Raw genomic sequence first — 16,509 nt, 5'->3', positions numbered from 1 at the left:
CCTCCCAAGAAGCTGGGACTACAGATGTGCCATCGCTCCAGGCTAATTTTTTTTTTTTTTTTTTTTGAATTTTGTAGAGAGGAGGTCTCCCTGTGTTGCCCAGGCTAGTCTCAAACATGTGACCTCAAGCAATCCTTCCGCCTTGGCCTCCAAATCGGTGGGATTATAGATGTGAGCCACTGTACCTGGCCAAGAAATCAGCTCCACCTGTTTTCTGTATAAAGTTTAGCATCTGGATACAAAGCAAAATAACGTGTAAAGATCAAGGAATCTGAAGGGAAGCTTGTGGGAGGGGAATGGGCTGAAGGCAGCGTTTTTTGGTCTACGGTTTTGCTTATTCTTGGACTTTCCAAAGTCCCGAAAGAAGCAGAAGGCAACTGAGAAGGGTGGAAGAGGCGGGAGGAAAGGAGGAGGGCTGCGCCTCTGAGGTTGCAGATTAGCCCAAGGCGGCTCAGTGGCTGGGAAGGAAGGAAGGAAATTCCCAAGCCCGAAGGTAGAGACAGAGTCCTGGGTCCAGCAGAGACTGGACGGGAGGAGGGTGCCGGGAGCCAAAGACCTTCCTGCTAGCATTGCAACCTCTTAAACTGCTTAGGCTTTTATCCGAATTTGGTATGTCCGCATTTTGTAGACCTCCAAACCAAGTCACTCAGGGTTACCCAAGCAGGAAGGAGAGGATGATAGGAGAAGGTGCCCCATCTGATGATGCTCTTCTGGCTTTTATCCATTCCTGGGAATGACGCTTTCTCCAACTCGGGGGATGCCCCTCTGGGAGAATACAGTGGCATGGACCACCAGTGGAGAATTCCAAGTCCAAAAAGCGATTGGCATTTTAAAGGACAGTAAGAAGTCATCCTGCATATATGAAACATTGGGAAAAAAGGTTATTACTAATAATTCTCAAGAGACCACTCTGGTGAGATTGGGTTTCTTGGGGATGTGTGGAGCAGGGTATATGTACTGAGTGGGCACATCCCACCATTCAGACTCCTCCCTCAGCTCCTGTCTACTGTAGCAGTCAGAGGGCAGCTCCGGTCCTCATCTCCGCTGAGCGACCCACTCACTCATTCACTCACTCGTTAACTCATTCACTCACTCACTCACTCATTCACTGCTTCACTCGCTCACTCACTCATTCACTCACTCAGTCCTTTATTCATTCACTCACCGTTTTACTCCTCGCTCATTCATTTACTCATTCAATCACCCATTCACTTACTCACTCACCCATTCACTCACTCACCCATTCACTCACTCACCCATTTACTCACTCACCCATTCACTCACTCACCCATTCACTCGCTCATTAACTAACCCATTCACTCACTCATTCACTTATTTACTAACCCATTCACTCACTCATTCACTCATTCACTAAGCCATTCACTCACTCATTCACTCACCCATTCACTCACTCATTCATTCACTCATCCACTCACTCAGCCATTCACTCATTCGCTCACTCATTCACTTGCTCACTCATTTCCTCATTCATTCACTCAATCATTCACTCACTCATTCACCTCTTCATTCATTCACTCACTCACTCACTCATTCACTCACCCTTTACTCACAGACTCACTCATTTATTGACTCATTCACTCACTCATTCGTTCATTCACTCACTCACTTCTTCACTCACTCATTCACTTGTTCACTCACTGACTCATTCACTCACTCTTTCCCTCACCCATTCACTCACTCACTCACTCGTTTGTTCACTCACTCATTCGCCCACTCACCCAGTCACTCACTCATTCATTCACTCACTCACTCATTCATTCACTCACTCACTCGCTCATCACTCATTCCCTCAGTCACTCACTCATTCACTCACTCATTCACTAAGTCGCTCATTCATTCACTTACTTATTCACTCACCCATTCACTCACTCACTCTTTCACTCATTCACTCACTTAGCAATTCACTCACTCACTCACGTTCACTCATTCACTCATTTACCCACTCACTCACTCATTTACTCCTTCCCTCATCCACTCACTCGCTCCTTCACTGACTGGATCACTCACTCACCCATTCACTCATGTACTCACTCATTTACTCCTTCACTCACTCACTCACTCCTTCATTCATTCATTCAGCAGCATCCATGACAGGTTCACTCTGTCGTGGGCTCTGCTGTTGCCCTGGGCCTGCAGCAGGGAATAGTCAAAGATCTCTGAATCCATGGCATTCAGAGTTCAGCAGGGGGACCTCTGGAGAAGCCCAGTAGATAGGTGAAATGCCCCATGTGTGACACTGATGAGGATGTTTTAAGAGAAGCAGGCCGGGCGCGGTGGCTCAAGCCTGTAATCCCAGCACTTTGGGAGGCCGAGACGGGCGGATCACAAGGTCAGGAGATCGAGACCATCCTGGCTAACACGGTGAAACCCCGTCTCTACTAAAAAATACAAAAAACTAGCCGGGCGAGGTGGCGGGCGCCTGTAGTCCCGGCTACTCGGGAAGCTGAGGCAGGAGAATGGCGTAAAAACCCGGGAGGCAGAGCTTGCAGTGAGCTGAGATCCGGCCACTGCACTCCAGCCTGGGCGACACAGCGAGACTCCGTCTCAAAAAAAAAAAAAAAAAAAAAAAAAAAAAAAAAAAAAGAGAAGCAGGGAGGGAACAGGAGTGTGCATGGAGCCCAGAATTTCTAAGAGGGTGATCTGGGGACACCTCACCACTGCAGAAGACCTTGCAGGACAGACTTGAGGAAGGTGGGCAGAGTGGGTAGGGAGAGGAGGGCCTGGGCTGAGGAAAGAGCAGGCTGGGCCTGAGGTTGTCGGGTGCCTGCATCGGCCTCTGGGCAACACCAGGATCTGAAGGGACCAGAGGACAGGCCAGTGTACCACGTGTGGGGCCTGTGACTCCAAGTCAGCAGAGAAGATGCCTGAATTACCTCCTGATAGGTGCACCCTGACTTTGAAGTTGAGCATACCCGAGGCATGGAGGTGGGGTGGATGTGGGGGCAGAGCAGGGGATGGGGAAGGAGCCTGTTCCGGTCCAGGTCAGTGGAAGTGACTTGGCCCCAGTGGCTCCAGATTCAATGAAGAGCCAAGAGGGACTTTCCTGAGGGACTTAGATGCCGGGGCGGAGGAGCACTGCAAGGCTTCAGCCTGAGCCCCTGGGAGGATGGAGTCACCACGAGCTGAGGTGAGGAAGACTGAGCGGTGGGGGGTTGTGCGGGGGTGCAGAGGCCTGAGCTCAGTTTGGCCCCTGCAGATTTGAGATGCCCACTCCATGCACAGGCAGAGACGGCAGGGAAGGGGAAGAGGCTGCAGCTCAGGTAGCCCTGGAACGTGCAGCCCGACATGCTGGGGCACTGGGTCATGGTGCCCTCATGGCTGGGAGCTGCTTCCCTCCTGGGATGCCACAACTCTTTCAGAGCACATCGGCATCTCCTGCGCTCACCACAGAGGGGAAGCGGGACTTGGTCCTAGGCAGGTCCCAGGCAGCACCTCCCCTCCCAAGTGGCTCACCTTGGCCCCTGCCCCTAGTGTTCACAGCCAGACCCTCGAAGAGGGCTGGACTCAGCGGCTCACTTCTAATGAATAGAAGCAGGCAAAAGAGATGGCGGTCTCTCCTGAGATTGGATTGGGAGGGCTGCAGCTTCCATCCACTGGTACTCTCCCCCTGGGTCTTCATAGGTGCTAGTTCTGGCATAGCCAGTCACCTGCCCAGGGCAGAGGGAGGCCTTAAGCTGATGCCACGGAGAGTCAGGGGCCTTCAGTCCAACAGCCTGCAAGCAAAAGAATCCTGCCAGCAACACAGAAGCGAGCGTGGAAGCAGCTCCTCCCCTGATGAGCCTGAGCCTTCAGAAGACACAGCAGCCCTGGGCAGACACCTGCTGCAGCCACGGAGAGCCCCTGGGGCAGAGGGCCCAGTGAAGCCTGAACTCCCGGCCCAAGGAGTAATCATTCCTGGGGTATAACTGTGTGCTGGTGTGGGCCACAGTTTGGAGTAACCTGTCAAGGGACAATGAAGAACAAACACACACCTCAGGTCCTACTGGGTGGAAGCTGTACGGTCAGCAGGGCATGTAGTATCTGTCAGGCCTCTGAGCCCAAGCCAAGCCATCGCATCCCCTGTGACTTGCAGGTATACGCCCAGATGGCCTGAAGTAACTGAAGAATCACAAAAGAAGTGCAAATGGCCTGCCTCGCCTTAACCGATGACATTCCACCACAAAAGAGGTGAAAATGGCCGGTCCTTGCCTTAAGCGATGATATTATCTTGTGAAATTCCCTTTCCTGGCTCATCCTGGCTCAAAAACTCCCCCACTGAGCACCTTGTGACCCCCACTCCTGCCCGCCAGAGAACAACTCCCCTTTGACTGTAATTTTCCTTTACTTACCCAAATCCTATAAAACGGTCCCACCCTTATCTCCCTTTGCTGACTCTCTTTTGGGACTCAGCCCACGTGCACCCAGGTGAAATAAACAGCCATGTTGCTCACACAAAACCTCTTTGGTGGTCTCTTCGCAGGGACGAGCATGACAATATCTTCCAGTTGAATTAGAAGATTCATTGCTAAGGCCAAAGATTTAAAAAAAAAAAAAAAGAAAACCTCTAATTGTAGCACCATTAAAAAACATGACTTGCAAAAAAAAAAAAAAAAAAAAAAAAAAAAAAAGCCATAGCCATTCTTTTCCATCTTAGCTACAGGTATATATTAATATGTGTTAATTCCCTGACTGACTGAGCAATGGGCCAAACTCATAAGAACAGATGTGTGAGGACCGTCAGTGACCACCCTGACCTCAGCCCTTATATACAGACAAACTTTTGAACATAATCTGTAGCCTTGGGGGTCTTGACACTCTAAATTTTATTGCTTTAATTAACTATTTCTATTCCCTAAGCAATACCTGTTCATCGGAGAGAAAAAATGGCATTACCTATACTAAGCAAAAGAAAGGAAATAAAATGCTCAGAAACATTTACATATATATGCAGACACACACACATACTCGCACACTCGCACGCACAGGCTCGCACTGTGTCTAGGCCTGCCTTTTCACTGATTTGTATGTCCTGAACTTATTTCCATGTCAGTAGACACTTATCTTCGTAGCGGTAACAGCAACTAAATATTATTGCAGCGTCTATTTTTACCATCATTTCTTTAACTCATCATGTTTGAACTCTTAGGTTGTGTCTATCGTTTTCTGTGTTATAGACAATTTCATGACAAATGACCCATCCCCTCATGTTCAATACAAAAATATCAATTGTATAAGGAGATAAGGGGTATTTGGCTAAAATAAAATTCAGTGTGCCCTACCTTCTCCACATGTAATATGCTCTAAAAAGGCATGAATAATTAAATTAGCCCTTCTATTCTCCAGCACAGATCCTGAGCCCAGCGGTGGGTGCAGGTGCTCAGAGCCTCGGTCTGCTCTTCTGCCCGCCAGAAGGCAAAGGCCACTCAACTGCCACCTGAAGACACCCAGGATTCTCCTCTCCTTTTTTATTAATAGAATAATGCTCAGGCTCAGTGCATGAGAGCAGCGCTCTCTGACTTTGCATTCATCAGAGTAACCTAGGTGGTTTGTTTAAAAATATACATTCCCTGGCTGCGCTGGCTGAAACTGGACTTCAGTGGTTTAGTGGGGGTGTGCATAGGACAGGTGATTCTGAGGACCACGAGGGGTTAGGAATTTCCCCGTTAATTCTGGCCAAGGGAGAGATCAGACCATCCAGCATTGTCCGCAGCATATTTTTTTTTTCCTCTTTTGCAAGGAATATTTGATGCTCAGCGGGATGAGCCCCAGGATGAGGCACACATCCAAGAAAAATCCATGCCTCTCCATCTCTTCCCCAGGATTGCCCTTTGGCGAGACTCTCCTTTGCGATTGCTTCGTATTCCCCGGTTCATAGAACAAACCTCTTCTTAGTCTCTTTTGTTGTCTCTTATCTGTTCAACAAACACCCACCGCGCAGGACCATCCTCCGGTAAGCCCTCGAGTGGGGCCGTTTGGCAGCCCTACTTCGTGGGGTGAGCACTGAAGGAACCGGGGCCCCATAGGCCCGTGCTTTTGTGGGGGCTGCCCCCTCTCCCGTCGCAGGGTAACCGGCACCAGGCTGTTAAGCTGTGGATGGACAACCACACATCCCATCGGGTGTGCGTATTTCAGTACGTGGAGTTGGCCAGTGAAGTCAGCCGAGGTCAGCACAGCGTACAGCAGCGCGCGTGTCCGTGGGGAGGAAGGGTCGTCCCGCCTCCCCTTCAGGCCAGTCCTGTTGCGCCTCCTCCTGCCCCACTCTGACTTCGGCGCGCCCAGGCGTCTCTGAGGGTCGCGCCCCGATATCCTCCTCCACCCCAAGGCTGCTTCTCCCAAAGGGCCGGGCTGGTGGCTCAGGAGCGCCACAGCCCCCGTGGGCCCGGGAAATCGCAGCTTCGTTATAGCTAAGCCCGCCGCGCTCAGCTTTTCTCGCCACCTGAATGATCCACTCACTCTCCGTGCGTCCTTCCCGACCTCAGGCTGCAGAGAAAACTTGGGGGCGGGGGTCGAGGAAGCCGCGCCCCGGGGCTCCCAGCGCAGCCCCCAGAGGAATCCTGCGGGCAACAACGAGCTGTGCGAGCGGCCGGGCTAGGCGCCGACAACAGCAGGAGCGGCCGGGCCTGCCGCGAGCCTCCGCGTCCAGGTAGGGTCTCCGCGCCCCAATTCCATCCCGCCCCGCCATCGGCGCTCCCAGCAAGTGCGGGGTTTCCACCCGCCCCGGCGTTCGCGCCCACTCACGGTCTCCCTTGCCCCCCCCGGGAGATGCTCCCCGCGTTCTATTCCGCCCCGCCATGGCGCGCCCAGCAAACGTTGTGACCTCGCCCCCCTGCGGTATCCCCCTCCCCGGACGCTGCCCCTGCCCCCACCTGTGGCGCTCCGGGCATCTCTAAAGCCCCCAACCAGAGTCCTCCAACCCACCCGCGAGGCTCGCGCACCAGCAACGCGGCCCCACCCACAGGGACCCCGCCCACCTGTGGCGGTACCTCCGCATCTGCGACCTCCCCCATCGCTAGCGCGGCCCTTACCTACGACGACCCCCGCGTAGGTGCTCCTGCCTACACACGCGCCCTCCCCGCCAGCCCCTGCCCTTTCCCTGCCCCTTTCCCTGCTCCTGCCCCTAGCCGCGCCCCCGTCCCCGCAGGCCCTCGGGTGCGCTCGGGCCCCGCCCGTCACTGCCCATGGGCGCTGACGCCAGGCGGGGGCGCGGGCGGGGCAGCAGTTCCGAGTCCGGCGCCCGCGGGCAGGGTCCCCATTGCCTGCCGCGCACCCGGACTAGCGACTACCCTCGGCCTCCTCGCCATGGACGCGGACGACTCCCGGGCCCCCAAGGGCTCTTTGCGGAAGTTGCTGGAGCACCTCTCCGGGGCCGGCAAGGCCATCGGCGTGCTGACCAGTGGCGGGGATGCTCAAGGTGCGCGCCCCCCTCCAGGCGGCGAGGTCGGGACGGACGGAGAGAGGGAGAACAGGGCGAAGGGGATGGGGGGATAGGGCAGAAGAGGGGGGGAGCGATGGGAGGACCCGGGGAAAGATGGGGAAGCGATGGGAAGAACCGGGGAGAAGAGCGGGGAAGCGATCGGGAGAACTGGGTCGAAGCCGGTGCCCGGGAGCGGCAGGGCAGGGGTACCTGAGGGGCAGCGTGAACCGTCAAGGCAGCCCCGGGGTCCTTGCCGGGTGGGGCGGAGGAGGAAGGGACATGGCCGTAGGAACCTCCATCCGAAAGATAGTGAGCTTTCCATCCCCTCCGGTTTATGTTTTAAATTGAACCTGGCAGAGGGGTCGCCTGGAGCGCCCTCGGGGGTCGTTCTGCCTCTGAGCTGTAGGACTGGGCCGGGCTTCCCCTCCGAAGCGAGGGTACAGCGCGATCACTTCCTAAGTGGCCCCCCGCCCCCCAACTCCGCCCCACGCCACCACCCAGCGTGTCGAGGAAGAAACGGCGGGTCCCCGCACGCCTCCTGTAGCCTCGTGCCCCGCGCAGTGTGGGCGGGGTCCCGGCTGCTGCAATGCAGGACGCGGCGTGGGTGCTCTGGGTTCCCGCCTGGCGTCTCCGAGGCGGTCCGGCAGCCCCTCGCGTTTCCGCTGGAAGATTTACAAAAAGGGTTTCTTGTGCTCGCATGTGCTGTCGCCTTCCGGCTCGTGACAAAACTGAAAACTAAAATGGGTCCCAGGCACTCCCGCCAGCCTCCGCTCGGACCGGAAGGACCAGAAAGCTGGGACTCCGGGACGTCAGCGGCGCCGCGGCGCGGGCTCTGGGCTTCCCCTGCCCTGCAATGTGGAAGCGGCTCTCCAGGAGGGGCCCGAGCCTGGGCCCACGACGCGGGCGCGCCGGGAGGACATTTAACATTGAAGAGCGGGAGGTGATGGAGAGTGCGCTCCCCAGGCCCCGGGTGCACGTAGGGGCGCCTGTGCCCGGGATCAGGAGGGTGAGGCCTTCTCCGTCAGGTAGACTTGCTAAATCTATCTGAAAGTCACAGATAACTAAGTGTCAAGTCGTCACAGATATTTATGTATCCCGAATGAGATGGCTACGGAAAACATGAAAACATCGTTACTGGTTACGTGCATGATGCATCCAAAACATTGTTACCTGCACAGTGGCAGCACTGATATTTGTGGGCTTTTGAACGTGCGGACTGGAGTGTTAAGAGCCCTTCAGAGTTATGACAGTAGTTTGATTTGAATGTTCTTTTCTTGGCGAATAAATGCTGTACATTGAATTCACCCAGGAAACTAGGAAGGTGAACCCACACGAAGGACACAGACCTGTGGGCTGCTCCAGGCACCATTAGGGCGTTGCGGGGCCTGAGCCATGGGCTTCCCGTTCAGCCTCCTGAGAGCCGTGACGGCGTCTCTGTTCTGCCTCACACTGGACCCGCTAGTTTCATATTCTTGTTATGGTTCCGAGGCTACAAGCGGTTGGATTCTGCGAGTCGCTCTGTCTTCCTCCTCCAGCTGCTTTCAAATGGGTCGTCTCTTTCTTTACAACTGCTTTTTTAAGCAGTGATTGATGGGGTGAGTTGTAGTGCTGTCCTGAACTGCAGAGGGAGTGCATTGAGGAACCTGGGTTTTGATGCTGTGCACATCAGCTGAGTCACCAGCCCAGGACCCTGTCAGTCCCATTATTAAGCTTATTTGTTGCTCTTCGACGTCTTAAAAAAAAAGCAAACTCCTGCTTGCCATCACTGGCTGTGTGGCAAATGGGTGTTTAACCTGGAAAGAGGGATATTTTGTCCTCTGGACCGTCTAAGGCGCCCTTTAGTGACGTGGTCGGTTTCTGACCACTCTATTCTGTGGGCGCCCTTCCTGCTTCCACCTTCCTTTTCCGAACGCCTCCGCCTCCAGGGCTTTAATTTTCCTTCTGTGTGTGTCACGCAGAGGTTATGACTATTGCGCCAGTGCCCTTTTTTTTTTTTTTTTTTTTTTTTTTTTTTCTGCGGAGGTCCCAGAACTTGCTACATCTCAAAAGAAGCAATTGCATCCATTTGTTCGCGATGATCATAAACAGTGCCCTCTAAGGGAGACTAATTGGTCAACCCGTCTGCTGTGGGTAGAAAGACAGCGGTGGCCGAGGAACCGGGGCTCTGCCTCTTCAGAGCCTGCACAACCATCCTGCTTTCTTTCTTCAATATCTAGTAGGGGGGTTAATTTTAATAAGCCCTTGAAACCAACAAAGCAGGAAAGTGCAAAGACATTGAGTTGCGAGATTTAACATGACAACCAGCAGCCTCTCATTCTTCCTTCACTGGGGGTTGCCGCTTCGTTTTGGGGCTGCAGGGTATGTTTGGCAGCGACATGGGACCTTTGTGCTGTGCGACTCATGAATTGAGATAGTTCTTTACTAAGTGCTTTGTGCTGTAGGTATGAAAATGGGGAAAGAGGGAGCACTGTCCGGGGTGGAGAGGCGTGGAGAGACACTGTGATACATAGCGGGTCCTTTTCTTCTGGGCTTCTGGTTATAAATCTTTTTTTTTTTTTTCTAATAGCCTGACAGATGGTTTTTGTGTTTTGTTTTTTTGTTTTTTGTTTTTTTTTTTTGAGACGGAGTCTGGCTCTGTCGACCAGGCTGGAGTGCAGTGGGCAGATCTCAGCTCATTGCAAGCTCCGCCTCCCGGGTTTACGCCATTCTCCTGCCTCAGCCTCCCGAGTAGCTGGGACTACAGGCGCCCGCCACCTCGCCCGGCTATTTTTTGTGTATTTTTTAGTAGAGACGGGGTTTCACTGTGTTAGCCAGGATGGTCTCGATCTCCTGACCTCGTGATCCGCCCGTCTCGGCCTCCCAAAGTGCTGGGATTACAGGCTTGAGCCACCGCGCCCGGCCCTGGTTTTTGTGTCTTAATTAAAAGATTGAAGACTGTGGGCCAGACCCAAACTAATTCCATTGGCATCAGAGAGAAGGATTCTGTGCATATTTATCTATAGGCATAACTGATTTTTTTTTTTTTGTCGAATTATCTGGTCAGTCAAATCATACATTAGAGAAGTAATATTTAAAAATAAAAAACAAAAAATAAAAAATGTATCTGTAAACCTATCCCCCTTCCATTCCAGTCTTTGTCTGCGTGTAATTTTAGAACCGTGAACCACGATGCACATAGAGTTTATACTCTTTTAATATCTTGCGACTTCATTGTTTTAATGTTTAATCTTTAGGTTGATGTATCACAGGTTGCTTGATCATTTCTTACAGGTGTTTGGTTTAGTTTTTTTTTTTTTTTTTTCCTTTAACTCTAATGTAAATTTGAGTATTTGGCTGGTAGTTTTAGCAGGATTTAAGGCAGAGCCTCAGTTAGGGCCGTGGATCGATTTATGGTCCCTAGTTTGAGGAGGGAGGTGGCAATCTGCCCTTTCTTCTATAATTGATATGTTAAATCACAATGGACATTTACTTGATTTTGAGCACTTGGGACTCCCCTGGGGTTCACTGATATTGCAAGGTCAGGACTGGGGATCTCCTGCTGGAGAGGCCCCCAGCGTGCCCAGCGCAGGGTCCTGAGCGCGTTGCTGCAGGACAGAAGCCCTGGGCTTTGTCCTCCAGCAGCCATCACTCTGGGAAGGACTGGCTGCTCCAGGAATGAGGTCTATGCTCTGAAGCCCACAGTCAGCAGACCAGCAAAGGTCAGCACAGACGACCTTATATGAATCATTCATTTAGCAAGCATTCATGGAATACACACTCCGTGCAGTTGGAACTTAGAGTGGAGGGCCATCAGCTCACTGTTGTCTGAGCAGAGCTTGGTCTCTGGCTCCCTGTTGTAGCCTCCGCTCCTAGGAGGTGCACGGTGAGTGTTGGGGAACCCTCCACAGGCACAGTTGCCGAACAAGGACCCCTCCCAAGGGCGTCAGCCCTGGGCCCTGAGCTCTGAAGAGGAGGAAGGCATTCCTAGAGCCGACTTCCCTTCTGGATACTGAGCTCTGCACAGAGAGAAACTCTTCCACATTCACTGCGGTGAAGTTCCTAAAACAAATAACACTTTAGAGACTGGGGCCTGCATTCCCCGGAATTTCCATGGCCACAGGTGGTGGCTGCACCGTGCGACTGGAGTCTGCGTTCCCCAGAATTTCTGCGGCTGCAGGTGGTGTCTGCACCATGCAACTGGTGTCTATGTTCCCTGGAATTTCCGTGGCCAAAGGTGGTGACTGTACCATGTGCATGAGGGTCTGTGTTCCCTGGAATTTCCATGGCTATAGATGGTGGCTGTACCATGTGTCTGAGGGTCTGCCTTCCCTGGAATTTTTGTGGCCACAGATGGTAACTGTACCATGTGACTGAGGGTCTGCATTCCCTGGAATTTCTGTGGTCGCAGATGGTGGCTGTACCATGCAACTGGGGCCTGCATTCCCTGGAATTTCCATGGCCACAGGCGGTGGCTGCACCATGCATCAGGTCCTGTCTCAGGAGTGGGTGCCATTCTCTCTGTTACTCCCTCACCTGACACAGAGCGGCAGTTCCTGACCTTATCACTCCCAGGAAACACACAGGCATCTGTTTTGGATCCTTGTTTTATTTCCCCATTACCTTTGTCATCAAAGGGAAATTCACATCCCTATAAAGCCGAAAATGGTGTGGGGCCCCCTGGTGGTCTTTCCAAGGCATTATCAGCAGGTAAACTAGACCGTATGGGCCAGTGTACCTGGAATGAAAACAGAAAGGTAAGTCGTGTCACTAAGCTTTGCTGGGAGATTCAGGGTCTTTGTCAGTGACAGAGTCATCCAAAGAAAGTTGTTTGTTCACTGCAGATCGACACGGTTAGCTGTGTCGGGATTAAACTTAGCCAGTGTCGACAGAGTGTCGCTTAATCCTCACGGAGGGGTGTCAAGTACATTGAAGAATAGCTGCCGAGCCTGCTATTGTCAGGAGAGGGGCAGGTGCCTCTCTCGCTTAGCCCAGTGCTGAAGGAGGCCGGGCTCACGTCAGGCCGTGCGTGTGAGCGAGCTGGATTTTTAGCACGCTGGGACGATAGAGCACAAACATCTATTTTTAACTTGTGGGTGACCTTCTTCTGTGCTGCTTGAGTCTCTGTGGACCTTTCTCTGTTTCCTTCCTGAGGAGTCTATGCCAGGGTCCCAGGCGCTCTCTGCGCTGCACCTCGGCGCCTGCCCACTCAGGAGCCTCCTCCTGGTGGCTGTGGGACCGGGCTGGGCCCACACTGTCGGCATCGTCCGGGGTAAGCAAGCCCGTCCCTCCACACCTCAGTGTCCCCAGCTGTTGAACAGGGCTAATCAACTGACCGTCAGGATTAATGGGGATCAGATGCGCTCATCTCATAGCCCTGCTTGGTAAACAGCCACTTCCACTCTGTCCTCCAATGTGCTACTCTAGACTTTTTCTTTACCTCCATTTAGCCAGGTGATTCGAGGTGACAGTGACTATCAAGAGGGACGTACAGAGGAAATCAGTGGAAGAGAGCTCGAGGAGCAGACATGGGTGCAGGGAACACAGTGCGGGGAGCACGGGTGCAGGGAACATAGGCATGGGGAGCACAAATAGGTGTGGGGAGCATGGGCGTGGTGAGGACCGGTGCGGGGAGCACGGGTGCCCGGAGCACAGGTGTGGGGAGCACGGGTGCGGGGGGCATGGGAGCGGGGAGCACGGGGACCCGGAGCACAGGGTATGGAGAGCATGTGTGTACTTGTTCTGCTCTGACAGATGCTGCTGAGCACGTACTCAGTGATCAGATGGGTCAGAGCCTCAGTGCCTCTTTTTTAGAAAAATTATTTCTTTTTCTAAAGATAGGACTTCCCTCTTCCTGGTGGCCCCTTTTAGTCGATACTCTTTTAAGCCTGCTTTTCCAGAGGAAAGCTAGGAAGGATGGCCTATATAAGTCCCAGTCTGGGCATATCTGGAAGAATGACCTGTTTTAGGTTTGAGTCTAGCGTATCTGGGGACAACTTTGAACCTCCATTCAGGGTCCCAGAGCCACGTGTAGAGGCTCCCCAAGTGTCTGCTGGGACTTTCCCCTCTGCTCGGGGATGATGAAGAGCAGAACCTCATCCTGCCACGACCTCTGGGGTCCTCCTTCCTGGAGGGCAGTGCCTTGGTGGCCAGTGTGTAGGAGGCTGGGCTGGCACCTTCGGGCTATGCTCTGCAGCGGGGGCTCGTGACATGGGGCATTCTGTGCTCTGCACCGGGACTGTTGACATGGGACATCCTCGTGCACTGTGGACCACATGCGGTGCACATGAGCCAGACAGCTCCCGGAATTCAGAGCCTGATTCTACCTCAGGCCATCCACCTGTCTGTGGCACTTCTGGGGGATTGTGGGGACCATATGAGTCTGTGTCCCCACCCTCACTGGCGGAAACCTGTGCCAGGCTGGAGCTTTATGTGTCACCATCCCCTGTTCTGAGTTGTGTGAATATTTATTTTCGGTTTTGTTTTGTTTTGTTGTGTTTTGTTTTGTTTTGAGACGGAGTCTTGCTCTGTTGCCCGGGCTGGAGTGCAGTGGCCGGATCTCAGCTCACTGCAACCTCTGCCTCCCGGGTTTATGCCATTCTCCTGCCTCAGCCTCCCAAGTCGCTGGGACTACAGGCGCCCGCCACCACGCCCGGCTAATTTTTTGTATTTTTTAGTAGAGACGGGGTTTCACTGTGTTAGCCAGGATGGTCTCGATCTCCTGACCTCGTGATCCACCCGTCTCGGCCGCCCAAAGTGCTGGGATTACAGGCTTGAGCCACCGCGCCCGGCCTGTGAATATTTATTTTCATTACCTACTCTCATAAGCTTTCCTTTTTTAAAAAAAAATTCAGAGACAGACTTTGAAGTCCCCTGGCCCCACCCTTTGTGGACCTAATGGTATTGCAGAAATTATGGCTTCAATTATGTGTAATAACTGGGGCTACTTTAAAAGTCGTGTAAGCCGGGCGCGGTGGCTCACGCCTGTAATCCCAGCACTTTGGGAGGCCGAGGCGGGCGGATCACAAGGTCAGGAGATCGAGACCACAGTGAAACCCCGTCTCTACTAAAAATACAAAAAATTAGCCTGGCGCGGTTGTGGGCGCCTGTAGTCCCAGCTACTCGGGAGGCTGAGGCAGGAGAATGGCGTGAACCCGGGAGGCGGAGCTTGCAGTGAGCCGAGATCGCGCCACTGCACTACAGCCTGGGCGACAGAGCGAGACTCCGTCTCAAAAAATAGATAAATAAATAAATAAATAAATAAATAAATAAATAAAAGTCATGTAAAGGAACAAGGTGGAGTGGCCATTTCAAGCAGTACATCATGCTGGATTCTTCAGTGAACATTACCAGGCTTTCAACACATTTTCTCTTTTTATTTTCTTTGGAGAATATAATGGGTGCTCAGAAGCTGTTGGAATTTAGTAACAGGAAATCATCCTTAAGGAGCTATTTAAGCAAGGGGACAGTTGGAGTAAATGTAAGTTATGAACACACACTTATTCCAAACCAGAGAAATAAAAGCATCAACTGTGCTGGGGTTGAAACTTGGTTGCTAGTGTGTCTTTCCTGCCCGCAGTGACTGTGGCAGTGTTGTGGCCAGGAAATTCTGGAAAGAAGACTTGGTGCCAGTGGTAGTTTTTGTGACGATTCATTTGCTTTCAGCTCAAGTGACTATAGTCTAACTTGCAAATGGCTAGGTCTCCACCAATGGACCACGACATTGACATAGGACAAATGAGAAATGGCCCTTGGGTTTTTAACAATTATTATTTTTAATGGACACATTATGGTACATATCCATGGGATACAGTGTGATATTTCAATACATGTTTATCATGTGTAATTAGCAAATCAGGATAATTAGCATGTCTGTCTTCTCAAACATTTGTCATTTCTTAATGCTGGGGATATTTAAAATCTTCTCTTTTAGCTGCTTGAAAATATACAATAAATTACAAACTACAGTCACCCTACAAGGCTATAGCACACTAAACCTCATTTTTACTATCTAGATGTAATTTTGTATCCATTAGCCAACCTCTCCCTTTCTGCCTTCCCGCCGCCCTTTCCTGTCTCTAGAATCCACTGTTCTACCTTCAGAGGGTAGAATATCATTTTCCTCATAGAGATCTTTAACCCTCTTGGTTAGACTTCTTCTGAGGTATTTTTATTTTTATTTTATATTTTTGTAACTAAATTGGATTGCTTTCTTGATTTCTTTTTCCACTGGCTCATTGTTAGTCTATAGAAATGCTACTGACTTTTGGCCGGGCGCGGTGGCTCAAGCCTGTAATCCCAGCACTTTGGGAGGCCGAGACGGGCGGATCACGAGGTCAGGAGATCGAGACCATCCTGGCTAACACGGTGAAACCCCGTCTCTGCTAAAAAATACAAAAAACTAGCCGGGCGCGGTGGCGGGCGCCTGTAAGTCCCAACTACTTGGGAGGCTGAGGCAGGAGAATGGCGTGAACCCGGGAGGCGGAGCTTGCAGTGAGCTGAGATCCGGCCACTGCACTCCAGCCTGGGTGGCAGAGCCAGACTCTGTCTCAAAAAAAAAAAAAAAAAAAAAAAAAAAAAATAAATGCTACTGACTTTTATATGTTTATTTTGTATTCTGTAACTTTACTGAATTTGTTTATCGGTTCAAAGAGATTTTTGCTGGAGCCCTTTTTTTTTTTTTTTTTAAATATATAAGAGCATATTGTCTGCAAACAGACAGTTAGAGTGCCTCCTTTCCACTTTGGGTGCCCTTGATTTCTTTCTCTTGCCTAACTGCTCTTGACTAGGACGTTCACTGCTGTGTTGGATAGGAGTGGCACAAGTGGGCGTCCTTGTCTTGTTACAGGTGTCAGAGAAAAAGCTCTTAGTATTTCCCCATTCACCATTATGTTAGCTGTGGGTTTGTCACCTATGGCCTTTATTGTGTTGAGGTATGTTTCCTTCAGTGCCTCGTTTGTTGAGACTTTTTATCATGAAGCAGCGTCGAATTTTATCAAATGCTTTTTCTGTATCTGTCGAAATGATATGGTTTTTGTCCTTAATTCTGTTGATGTGATGTAGCGTGTTTATTGATCTGTGTTTGTTGAGCAATCCTTGCATCCTGGGATAAAACCCAC

The 16,509-nt window shown here is 51.7% G+C and overlaps 1 protein-coding gene across 1 annotated transcript in view; it reads left to right on the top strand.

The window, feature by feature from the left end:
- The first annotated feature begins 7,272 nt into the window (after positions 1–7,272).
- Positions 7,273–16,509, top strand: part of LOC139361133 (disco-interacting protein 2 homolog C-like) — a 173,988-nt gene continuing 164,751 nt past the window's right edge. The window contains exon 1 of the mRNA XM_071089626.1: positions 7,273–7,411. The gene's annotated coding sequence lies outside the window, so the exon portion shown is untranslated. The remainder of the gene's footprint in view (positions 7,412–16,509) is intronic.

Source organism: Macaca nemestrina (genome assembly GCF_043159975.1).
Source record: "Macaca nemestrina isolate mMacNem1 chromosome 11 unlocalized genomic scaffold, mMacNem.hap1 SUPER_11_unloc_1, whole genome shotgun sequence".
Taxonomy (NCBI): Eukaryota; Metazoa; Chordata; class Mammalia; order Primates; family Cercopithecidae; genus Macaca; species Macaca nemestrina.
Note: the sequence above shows the minus strand (reverse complement) of the source record. Positions and strands in the feature narration are given on the sequence as shown.